The sequence below is a fragment of the Lygodium microphyllum genome, chromosome 24 (genome assembly GCF_053477565.2).
Source record: "Lygodium microphyllum isolate KBCC chromosome 24, Lygodium_microphyllum_v1.1.10, whole genome shotgun sequence".
In the NCBI taxonomy this organism is placed as follows: domain Eukaryota; kingdom Viridiplantae; phylum Streptophyta; class Polypodiopsida; order Schizaeales; family Lygodiaceae; genus Lygodium; species Lygodium microphyllum.
In genome coordinates, this window is record NC_141158.1 from 26,777,637 (window position 1) to 26,790,976 (window position 13,340).

Here is a 13,340-nt window from a genome sequence, read left to right on the forward strand (position 1 = left end):
TGAAGTGCTCAAACATTTCACTTTTTTTCTTCATGAAATACACCTAGAGTTTCCTTGAGCAACCATCAATGAATGTAACAAAACACTTATGCCACTAAGAGATACATTCTACATAGGCCCCTAAACATTTGTATGCACAATATCAAGTATATTCTTGCTTATATCTCTATCATGCAAAAATGGTTGCCTTGCCTGCATTCCAAACTGAAATTCTTCACAAACTTTATATCACATAACACATTGCCTACTCTTACAGATTAGTCTTACCTCGACAAATTGTTGCCTCCAATGTGGATATCGAATATGCCAGCACCTAAGCCAACAATCCATTGCCAAAATATTGCAATCAACAACATTGCTTGAGACCCACTTGGCCTAAATGAATTAGTATTGCACTGTTGCATCATCTTTTTTGGATGCATACTTCGACATGTGGCACAAATGCTTGTGCTCAACTTGAAACTCTTGTGAACATACTATGACATGTGTATTTGGAGACTTTGTTCCCGATGAAACAAGCAAGATCTCTCCCTTGCATTATGTTGTTCAAACCACCATTGAACAGTGCACAAATCTCCCTCGAATTGGCACCTACCTCATCTACTATGAACCCTTGAACATCAATGCTTGGGGCCACACTTCTCTATCACTTCATTAAACTTTGTCCAGAATAAGACTTGTGCATCTATATCCTCTTACTTCATCTCTCATATTGCCACACAGTCCATCAACTCTTGTACACTACAAAAACAACACACACACACACACACACACACACACACACACACACACACATACACACACACACTCCCCTCCCCTCTATAAAAAATTCAAATATCTTTGCATCACATTCTCTCCCCCTCTCTTGCTTACCACCTCAATCAGCTAGCTTCTTTATATCTCTTTGATCGTTGGCTACCCCTTTTTCGACATATAATTTGGACACACATGTCCTCTCTCTCTTTCTCTCTCTCTCTCTCTCTCTCTCTCTCTCTCTCTCTCTCTCTCTCTCTCTCTCTCTCTCTCTCTCTTTGTGCATGATTATGTATATCTCTCTATTGCCTAATATGTTAGTTCACCATTAAACTAAAATTTTGTGGCCCTTGCCAAGATTAGGACCAAGCATTTGTTAATAATATTGACCTTAAACACTACTTAATAAGACTATTTAACATTGTTATTAATAAAAGTAAAGCTATATTTAATTAAAACTTGTCAGAGAGAGAACTAGGGAGAGAGAAAGAGGAGAGAGAAGGTTGCAAAAGAGAGAGAAAGACTGCAGGAAGAGAGAGAAGAAGAGTGACGAGGAGAGAGAAATACTAGATTTAGAGAGAGAAAGATAGGAAAGAGGGAGAAGCCATAGAAGCTGTAAGCAAGATGGGAGAGAAAGACTGTAATTGTATTAATGTGTCCAAAAGATGTGAAAAATTACATGTCCTCTCCTTTTATACCAATGTTAGTGTGACATGGCATAATATCAATATTGTTTGCACTAAATCCTTATTCCCAGCTTCTTACAATCCATCCCTTCTTGAAAGTTTTTGCCCTAAAAAACAAACCTGGAAAAACTGAAAAAAGATGGATAGAACAGAGTACTACTTTGTTTTACAGCTTTACCATTGGGAATGAATGAAGTATGACCAACGACATGAATTGAAATTGAAGAACGGAAGTAAGCCTCAGCTATATACATGATTTGGAGTACTTCAAAAGCATATGGAGCCATAAAGTCTTCAACAAATAATCTCAAAACAAAGTAGACAGTGTACTGTGTAAATAGACCCTAATGGACCAAATCTGCCATAACTTCTAGTAGAAGTGTCCAAATGAGACGTACCATATATCAAAACGAAGCTCTTGAAGAGTAATTTAAGCCCATGTAGATAGCGTAATTTTAAAAATTAGGCACGATAAAAATTGTTCTAAAACAACATGCTATCGTGAACCTGTCTGCATCACCACTAGCTCCATAAGCAATAAGCTTCAGCCACCAATGTATCCTTTAAGAAAGGAAACTCATCCAATATATAATCAAGTCTGCAAGAAGCTTCTTCAGGTGGTAAACCTCTCCATTTGATCAAATATTCCACAATAGAATGAGATCGAAGCTTCTTCTCACGCTGACCTATAACAGCCTCTGGGATGTACTAAATAAGACCGTCTTCATCAATAGGTGGCAGCTCATCAACTATATCCACTGGATCACCATAAAAGGGCTTGAGCTGGCTAACATGTAAGACATTATGAATCTTTGTGGAAGAGGGAAGCTCTAGTCTATATGCCAAATCTCCAATTCGCTTAAGGATCCGGTAAGGGCCATAAAACCTGTGGGCAAGCTTATTACTAGATTCATCTTTTAATGTAGAGTACTTGGACTTGGGCACCTTTAATAAAACCAACTCTCCCTCTTGGAACTCTAAAGGCCTTCTCTTCTCATCAACATACATCTTCATTTGATCTTGAGTCTTCCTTAGATTCACCTTACATTGCTGAAGAAGGGTCTGCATTCTTTCCAACTCTTCCTTCCCATGAGGATTGATCTTTTCATTAAAGATGACTGTGGGTAAGGGCACCTTGTAACTATACAAAGCCTCAAAGGGTGAAACTCCTATACTAGCATGAGTACTTGATTTCACGGAAGATGAAGACGACATTACTACTCCTTCGGATACTTTACCAGGTGTGTCAACTCCACATTCTTTATTGACAATGAAATGTTTAGTGCATGGAAAAGAAAAGATTATTTTTCATAATGATGGTAGTACTCATGATTTTATTTCTGCAAAGTTAGTGAAAGAATTGAAATTACAAACTGTTCCTACGCATTATTGCATTAAAGCAGCATTCTTAAGCACGAGGTATAATGGAACACAAGAGGTGCATAACTTAGAAATTCAAATTGGCGAATACATTGAAAGAATGAATTTCCTAGTTGTACCATTACAGTCCAGTGATATTATTTTAGGTATGCCTTGGCGTCATCAGCATAACCCTGATATAGATTATTCCACACATTCAATTAATATTCAATTTCAAGGAAAACATATTACATTGTATGGTATGCATGCATCTAATGCTTTTCCACTGCTTTCGCATACTCAAGCTAAACGTGCATTACGCAAAAGTAGTAAATCTTATCTAATTTGGGTGAATAAACTGCAAGTTAAAGAAAAACATATGCACCCTAGGCATAAAGAATTTCTTGCACACTTCAGGTGAGATTAGATAAGTCTGACATATTCAAGACTGCATTTAGAACACAATTTGATCATTATGAATTTTTAGTAATGCCTTTTGGATTGACTAATGCACCTGCTACATTTAGTAGAATGATGAATCGTATATTTTTGAAATATTAGCATTGTGTTATTGTATTCTTTGATGATATCTTGGTGTTTAGTAACAATGAGAAAGAACATTATGAACATCTGTCCTTGGTTTTCCAGTTATTGAAAGATAATCAATTGTATGCTAATTCGGAAAAGAGTGAGTTCTTTAAAATAGAAATTGAATATTTAGGTCATATTGTATCATCATATGGTATTAAAGTTGACCCTAAGAAAATAGAAGCAATATTGAACTGGCCTATACCTAAAAATGTGCATAAGTTACGTTCTTTTCTAGGTCTTGCTAGTTTTTACAAGAAATTTGTGCGAAAATTTTCATTACTTACTTTGCCATTGACTAAACTTTTAAAGAAATGTATTGTTTATCATTGGTTTGATAATCAATAGAAATCCTTTGACTTATTGAAACATGCATTAACCCATGCTCCTGTATTACAACTGCCTGATTTTAATAGACCATTCTTTTTAGTAGTTACTGATGCTAGCGGATCTGGAATAGGAGCCGTACTTATGCAAGATAATCATCCCATAGCCTATTCTAGTTGTAAACTGAAACCCTCCGAACTTAAATATTCCATATATAATAAAGAATTATTAGCTGTGGTACAAGCTTTAAGACAATGGAAACCCTACTTAATGGGTTCTGAGTTTATGATTAAGATTGATCAACAAAGTATTAGACATTTACTTAGCCAACCCCAAATATCTAACCGACATATCAAATGGGCAGCCTTTATTCAGAGTTTTCATCCGATTATTCAATATCAACCAGGTAAAGAAAATGTAGTGGCTGATGCATTAAGTAGAAGACCCACCATTCATAATATTTCTGTTATATCATTTGATTCTTTAACTTCTATGAAAGATATTTATCATCAGGACATTACTTTTCATACTGATTGGAATAAATTAGTTGGAAATAACTGGATTCCTATTGATTCACTGTCTTATAATGATGGATTCATGTTTTATGAAAAGAGATTATGTGTTACAGTTCCATTTAGATCTTTTGTTTTGAATGAGATTCATTGTCCTCCATATCAAGGTCATGGAGGTATCATATCTACTTTACGTACATTATCTGAAGATTTTTATTGGCCACATATGGACACTGATGTATCTAACTTTGTTTCTGAATGTTTGATATGTCAAAGAGTTAAGAGACATCATGGTAAACAATATGGATTACTTATGCCTTTATCTATTCCATCAAGACCATGGGAACAAATTTCTATGGATTTTATTATTGGTTTACCTAATACTAAAGCTAACCATGACATGATTTGGACTGTAGTAGACAGGTTTAGTAAACAAGCATATTTCATTCCATGTATTTCAAAGTTGATGACTATGTTTGGTTGAGAATAGAAAAACGTAGATTACAAAGTGTAGATAAACATCCAGTTGTGAAATTAGCACCTTGATTTTATGGACCATTTAAGATTATTCACAAAATTAATGACAATGCATTCAAGTTAGAATTACCACCTCACTGAAAAATTCACAACACATTTCACATTAGTTTATTACGACCCTTTAGAGGCCAATTACATGTACACCCTGTTTATGAAAATCCACCTTTGTTAGATGAAGAGACTAAAATACTTGAACCTGAAGCTATCATCGATACTGACTTTATGACCACTAGAACTGGCTGAAGATATTCTAGATATTTAGTCAAGTTTAAGAACCATCCTGTAGAAGAAGCCCAATGGATGCACGCTAGAGACTTAAATGCTTTCCCCACTCTGTTAGCTCCACATTGAGCTAATAGCAATTGAGGTCAATTGCTATCCCACCCCGGGGGTATGATGCCAGGAGGCATATTTCACGGTGGATTCCGTGCCACGGTGGATTCCGTAAACTTTGTTGACCGGGGCTCATACACAAAGTGGATTCTTTGTGTGAGAAGTTGATGGGGACGCGTATCCTTTTCGGACGTTTCATTAATTTAGTGTGTACATGGGTGATTCCATAGCGGGTGATTCCGCAAAATGCATATTAAATTAATAAACGTTTATGAGTTTAGAGTGCGCACTCGTAATAAATTAAGGTTAGGATTGATTTCTAACCAGTTGATTTATTTATGTAGCTGAAGACTGCTAGGTATTCACTTTTGTCGGCTTAATTGTATCATTTTACTAACGATTGTGAATGCTTCAGTTGATGTGTAGAGATAGCAGCAGTGGTGGAGGAAAGCATTGGAGGATAGCGAGTATTCGAGTTATCACTTATATTTTGATGGGTGCATACCTTAGGCATGGCGCCTATATTTTGTCGCGCCTATTTATTGAGGCGTTGGATATTTATTTATTATTTTGTATGCGCATGGACGCACGATTATGATATTTGTATTTGGACATTGTATTGGGTATGCCTGACTCTTTGAGCACCTGCCCATTAGCTTTATTTCTATTTTGTGCTAAAGCAAACTCAAAAGCCAAAAGCGTGCTATTTTGTAATTTGGGCTATTATTTGAGCTTGAAGATGATTAATACATAAAATACATGCTTTGTGGAGCGCTCACACAAGGCATGGGGGGAGATTGCACCCAATTGGTCTCTTGTTCATGTCATGCATGCTTTTTACCTTGAGTTTTGTGCAAAAAGTAGAGTTCTTTTGTTCTTGGTGACCTTCCGGCATTCACTATGCAAGATTACGACATCCGATCTGCACACCAGGTTTGGCTATGGCTTCTGAATTAGGGTTTTTGACCCATGCCTGGTTTTTTTGCATACTGTGCATTGTATACTCAATCATTCCAATAACTTTTTACATGAGATTGAAGCTTGATTGATGGGCTTTAAAAGATCTATGGAGTTGGGCCAGATTGCATTGTGTATACAGGGAGAAAATGGACCGATCAGGACTGCACCTGTTCAAGTAGCGACCACGTTTTTTCGCAATGATGAGCCAAATCATCATCAATGTTGGGGCTTGATGTGCCGTCGAGCTGCGCTTGAAGTTGAGGAAGATTCTTCTAGAAGACATCATGATGAATGGTGACCTGTAGTGTGAGATCCATAGGCTCCAAGATACCTAGGTACTACCTGGCTATGGAGGCCACAGGACAGAACTTGAGAAAATTGACAATGCTGAGTTGTAGATAGGACAATGTCAAGTTTTGAGATGATACAGAGAAGCATTAGTAGCGGAGGAACAGTTCTCTAAAAGAAAGCTCGGTAAGATTTGGCCGATAGAGGAAGTAATGAGAGCTTTGAGCAGGCAGGGTACTGCTGGCTATGACTGCCACAAGGTCAAGTGGAGAAGAAGGAGTGGGAGATGAGGTCCTGGACTTGTCTTGAGCTAGATTGAGATCAAGATGAGCTAGATGAGAGTAGAATGAAGGTGGAGGAGCAGTGCCATGCCTGACTGCGCTATGATACCATGTTAAAATATGCGGGATCTAGAGCATGGCAGATGCGGGAGCTATGGAGGTTGAAAGAGAAAGAAGGAACTCATGAAGACATTGACATTGACAAAGACAAATTGTCACACAAGTGAATTAGGTTCCAAGATTGAGACTTGGACTCATAAACACAATCTTGTGTATTGATAGTGACAATACACTTTATTGGAAAGAAAAGAGTACTATCATTGCATTAGAAAAAGAGTGCAAGTACAATGCTTTGTAGGAATTGAGTGGTGGTACTTTCTCCTACTATGCATATGGGATTCTGGTCCTGAGCCCTCACTACTCCTCACAAAGGGACTGAAGTTGGTGTGATTGTAAATCTCTCAACAATTTTTGCATAGGTAATCATATTTTGTCTAGAATATAGGGAATATTCTTTCACACAAAAAAGTTCCTCCATAAAAATGGGACATGTGTTGTAGTTATATGTTTAGCTAGTCTCTCATGCTAATGGATTGATAAGTAAAAGGTAGATAAAAATAATTCGATTTATTAATATGAATTTAACTTATGATCTGTTGTGGATTAGTAAGGTTAAGGTTGTGAAATTTATGTAGTAATTTTCAAGTAAGAATAGTAATTATTAAGTAGTCTAAGACCTCTTTAGGAGTAAGAGAAAACCTAAAAGGATAGAACTCAAAATGTTATAATAAAAAACTCAAAAGAATAGAGCTCAAAATTATGATCACAAAATTAAAAGCCATTAGCCACAAAATGCAATATGCACTAGATACACAAGACTCCTTTGAGCTTGGATTTACCTACCATTTTGTGTATCCAATGCGTGATTGCATTTTTGGCCAATTGTAGGAAGCTAGGAATAACAAATAAGTGTTAATAATGTTGATATTATGCCATGTCACACTGACATTGGTATAAAAGGAGAGAAGATATAAATTTTCACATCGTTTTGACACATTAATACAATTACAGTCTTTCTCTCCCTTCTTGCTCACAGCTTCTATGGCTTCCCCTTCTTTCTTGTCTTTCTTTCTCTAAATCTAATCTTTCTCTCTCCTCGTCACTATTATTCTCTCTCTTCCTGCAGTCTTTCTCTCTCCTCTGCAGTCTTCTCTCTCCTCTTTCTCTCTCCCTGGTTCTCTCTCTGACAAGTGGTATTAGAGCTTGAGTCTTTGATCCATTATTTTCTTCCATTTTCAGTCCTATTTTCCTATTTCAAAATCAATTTCAGACAAAAATGGTACAAGACAGTGACTAGTGGAGTGCTGTAGGACACCTACAGTTAGCAAGAGACAACATCTGGAGATATCCAAGGTTAGATATGGCGGGTAAAGGCTTAAATGGCTGGACGTCATCAAATTTTATGCAAAAATGGAGGTAACTAGGGTAAAGGATGGTTAACCGGGCTTAGTTAGAGACTAAACTACATTTACTTTTCAAAAGAGAGTTTCTCTTCTCTCTCCCTCAAGCTTTTGGCTGAAGCTTTCATGGTGGCTGTCAAGAAAGTCCTCAAATATCTCTCTCTGCTGATATTTCTCTCTGTCAAAGCATGGGGCAAAGGATCCTTATTGCATGAGCTTCAGGAGGAGTACCATGGTTGAGGTGTGCTGCTGATTATTAGCCACCAGGAACAGCCCGAAAAATGCGTCGAAATTTGCGCTGAATTCCTTGCTCTCTCCTCCCTGCTCAACTTGCTCCAAATCTTCAGCCATTGATCTCAGCTCTTGAAGGCTTCATCAAGTACTTGTTGGCAATAATCTTCAGCCTCTGAAGCATTCTGATCAGTCATTCTCTTGCCCAAACCCTAATACACACCAGGGCAGTCATAGCCACAGACATGGAAGCTCAAATTTCTCAAAATTTTGGACCTTCCCGACCTCCAAAGCTTCTCTAAAGCTAAGTACAAGAGCTGGATAGACTCCAAGATTGAAGACATTGAAGAGATTTCAGCCCGTGCATGACATTGGAGCTCAAATGGAAGAATTATTTTGGGGCTTTTCATCAAGGAGCTTGAATCTTTGAGGTTCAAGTGTTCAAGCAAGGCTGGAGCATTGATTCTTCAAGGATTTCATCATATTAAAGTTTGTATGGACTGATTTTATGGAGATTTCAAGCTTTATGATGGATTTATGATGGATTATGAAGAACTTTTGCATCAACGAGGTTGAAGCTGACATCCATCAAATTCTTCAAGCTTAATGGAGGTATTTCCCTTTTACTAATCTCTGAAATCTCTCAATAATCCTATTGCTAATGGCTGTGCCACTTGTTGATGGGAGGTTATTGATCAATTAATTCACTGGATTGATCAATAGATCAGAGATTAGTGTTAATTTTCCTTGATTTCAGCCTATTTCATTGAATTCCATTTTGATTCAAACCATTACTCATCATAGGTATCCTTTGATCAGCTTGATGCATAACCTTGATTTGTTTTGTTGAATTTCTCTCACCCAAGCTGAAATATTGTAAAAGGGTAAGTACTAGCAATCAGTGAGTCACTGAATTGCATTGGTAAGACCCTTCTTCTATCCCAATTTTTCAAAATCTCATTCAATTGCATTTCATGGAAGGTTGAATGTATATTTCAGAAATGCATATCATGCTGATTGCTTAGAACACTAGCCTCTGCCATGTTGATATTCCCACCGAGGAAAAAGGATGCCAGGGGAGATAGTGGGACAAAAGAGAGGCGACCCTCCCTCACTATCAAAGATCCCGAAGGGGTGCAACCAACCGACCCGGGGGAAACTTTGCCCACCTCCCGGTGATTCGGAGCCCATGTAGGGAGCCTGTCATGCCGTTTTATCCCTCACACAGGTACATCGAGTGGAGGATTGAAGATTGAAGACTTTCCAAGGACTCAAGTACCTACAGGACCAAAACAGGGTAAAACAGGGAATTTACAGGTCACTTACAGGTATTTACAGGTGGTTACAGGTACACCATTCATTGCTGAAGCACGGGTGCAGGTACTACAGGGGACCCACAGGTCCTATATACCCTTTTGCAGGGTTTGGTAGCCATTTGGGGTTACTATCTTGCATTACAGGGTCAAAACAGGGCACTTACAGGTCTAGACAGGGTGCAGGACTGGACAGTTCAGACTCTGAAATCCAGCTACAGAATTTTTTGTCCTACACCTATTATAGCGTGCTATAGCTCATCGCTAAGAGGGCAAACTTAGCTTCGATTCTCACAAAAAATTTCTGAAATCGGAGCTTCCTAGCCAAAGTTATAGCCGTTTTACTGACAGGGGGTACTGCAGGACTGCACTAATATGGCAGGACATAAAGGCAAAAATAAGGTCCGGGAGGATTATACTCAACAAATCAGGGATTCCATGATGGATAGCACACTTCAAGAGAACCCTGAAGAGCTTCAACAACAAGGAGAAGTCAGTTTGCTCAATAATACTTTGTGTGCCCATGAACAAAGACATAGGGAACGACATGAGGCCATCTTGTCAAGAATGGAGCAGATGGTTCAGTCTACTGATCAGACCAAGGCTTCTATTGATAAGTTGGTAGAATCCAACGAATAACTCATGGCACAAATTGCTAAATTCATGCAGTTGCAAATGGCATCAAAGGAAGTTAATGAGAAGGCTTGTTCAAACAGTGGCCCTTTAGTCCCACTTCAGTCATCCAACCAAAATGGTCATGGAAATGGGATTATTGGAAGAAGAGGCATTCCAAATACTCAGTATGAAGTAGGAGAAGCTTCACAAATGCATGATAACTATTTGGACAGTTTGAATGGGGCCAATACTCAAGCTTTTGGACTGCATACTCAAAATTCCAGGGGTACTTTACCAACATGAAGATTACATGGTAATTCTCAGCCACCTGTTGGAAGATTTCAGTCTCAATTTGGAGGTTCTGTACTTGGAAATCCTGATCAGCCAATTTTGGGACAGCAACCCTTTCATGAAAGAGAGTTCAAGGACAAAATTGTTTTAGCCAAATTTAATGGCCAGTCATCTTCACCATCAGAATTAGAGGAATGGACATCTAAGATGGAGTCTTATTTTGATATATACCCTAAAACTGATGATATGAAGATTCACTTTGCTTCCTTGCATCTAGAAGGATTTTCCCATACTTGGTGGAGGTATATCAAGAAAGAGAATGTACTTATTGAGAATTGGGAAGCTTTCAAGGCACTTATGGCTGAAGTCTTTGTTTCGCCTCTTGAGAAAGAGAAGTTAGAACGGAGATGGTATGGTTTGGAACAAAGGGGCCTAAGTGTAAGAGAGTATACAAACCAATTCCTCAACTTAACCATGTATGTGGAAAGCATCAGTGATGAGGCCAAGCTTCACAAGTTTATGTATGGTTTGGAGCCATCTTTGTCAGTTGATGTTATGGCGCAAAATCCTACTTCACTTTTCAAGGCTATTGAGCTTGCGGAGCGCTATGGAAGAAAGTATAGGAAAGAGTCTTCATTTCAGCCAAATTATGGACAGCCAAGGACTGTTTTAAAGCAGGGACAAGTTGGTAACATTTATGGCAGCAATCATGTGCCTAGTGGGAGCTTACGGGTACCAACTTATCCTCCATTCAATGCTTCTAGGTCTCAAAGTAATTTCAGGACAACAAACAATCCAAAGGTTGAATTTAAGCAGGGTGACAACAAGCCTAAGTCCACTTCAACTAATACAAATCCCAAATCTATTCCCATGGATCTTTACAAGGAAAGGAAGGACAAGGGCTTATGCTTCAAGTGTGGAGAAAAGTATACACCTGATCATGCTTCAAAGTGTGTATACAAAAATGTCAAGCCAAAGCTTCAGTGTATGCTAGTTTTTGAGGACTTTGAAGATGATATAGATGAAGCTAATGCAGTGGCAATCAAAGATGAAAATGAAGATTTTGAGGATGACGTTGGACAGGAGTACTTTTATGATCCAGCCGACTCTTTTCCTTTTGATCCAAGTGGAGATGTTCTGTTTGACCCTGGTAGATCTTGTGATGAGTCGCTTGCTGCCACTAATTGTTCTATCTCTATGGATGCTTGGACGGGATCTAAGAGCCCTAATACACTTCGTATGAAGGGAAGCATATGTGGAAAGCCAGTGTTCATCCTGATAGATAGTGGCAGTACTCACAGTTTTGTCAATAAGTCCATCATGGACAAGTTAAATTGTGTTCCCATAGACTTACAGCAGCCCATTAGAGTACAAGTGGGTAATGGTGAAGAAGAAATCAGCACACAGATTTGCCCACAGGTTTCTTTGCAGTTGGCTGAAAATTTTGAAGCTAAAGTAAACCTGATCACTCTGGAAATGGGGCCCATAGATATTGTACTTGGTTGTGATTGGTTGATGACATTAGGAAGGATCACTATGGATTTCTCACAGTTATATATGGAGTTTATCTCCAATGGACAGCTCATCTATTTACAGGGAATTCCTAGTAGATCTGATTTTCAACTTATCACCATTCAACAACTCAAAAAAGAGTACAAGAAGCGCTCACAAATATTTGTTTTGCATTTGAACAAAGAAACACAGAATCAGTCCAATAATTCAGCAAACCATCCAGCCTTGACAGCTCTTCTTGAGGAGTATAGAGATTTGTTTGAAGTACTTACTTCATTGCCTCCTAAGAGACCGGTGGATCACCCCATTGATTTGGAGCCCAACTCAAAGACAATCAATAAGCCACCTTACAGATTATCAAAATGTGAACGAGAGGAAGTAGCCAAGCAAATCAAAGAGCTTCTTGAAATGGGATTCATTGAACCAAGTTCTTCACCTTATGTATCTCCAGTCCTGTTAGTCAAAAAGAAAGATGGATCTTTCAGAATGTGCATTGACTACAGGGATCTCAATAAGATAACAGTGAAGAACATGTATCCTATACCCAGGATTGATGATTTGCTTGATGAGCTTAAGGGGGCTCGATTCTTCATGAAGATTGATTTGAGATCAGGGTATCATCAGATTCGTATGTGAGAGGGTGATGAAGTCAAGACTGCTTTTAGGACTGATCGTGGGCTATATCATTTCTTGGTGATGCCATTTGGGCTTACAAACACTCCAGCTACTTTTCAGAGCCTGATGAATAAGATCTTGCAACCTTTCCTCTTTCAGTTTGTCTTGGTGTTCTTTGATGACATTTTGATCTATAGCAAGACTTTGCAGGATCACTTGGCACATATGAGGAAGGTTTTTGATGTGTTGAGACATCATAGGCTTTTTGCTAAGGAGAAGAAGTGCTCTTTCATGCAGACTGAAGTGGAATACTTGGGACATATAGTCAGTGAAAAAGGAATACAGGCTGATCCCAAGAAGGTGCAATGCATAAGAGATTGGCCAACACCTAGTACTACTACCTCTCTTAGAGGATTTCTTGGTCTATCTTCATTCTATCGCCGATTTATAAAGCATTATATGGCAATTGCAGCTGCTTTGACTGACAGGTTGAAGAAGGAGGCTTTCTTTTGGGATGCTCTTGTAGATAGTAGCTTCAACTAGTTAAAGGAACTACTTACTTCTCCTCCTATCTTAGTATGCTCGGATTTCTCCAAAGAGTTTACTATACAGTGTGATGCTAGTGGGCGTGGCATTGGGGCTGTTTTGCTTCAGGAGCATGGAGTAATTGCATTTGAGA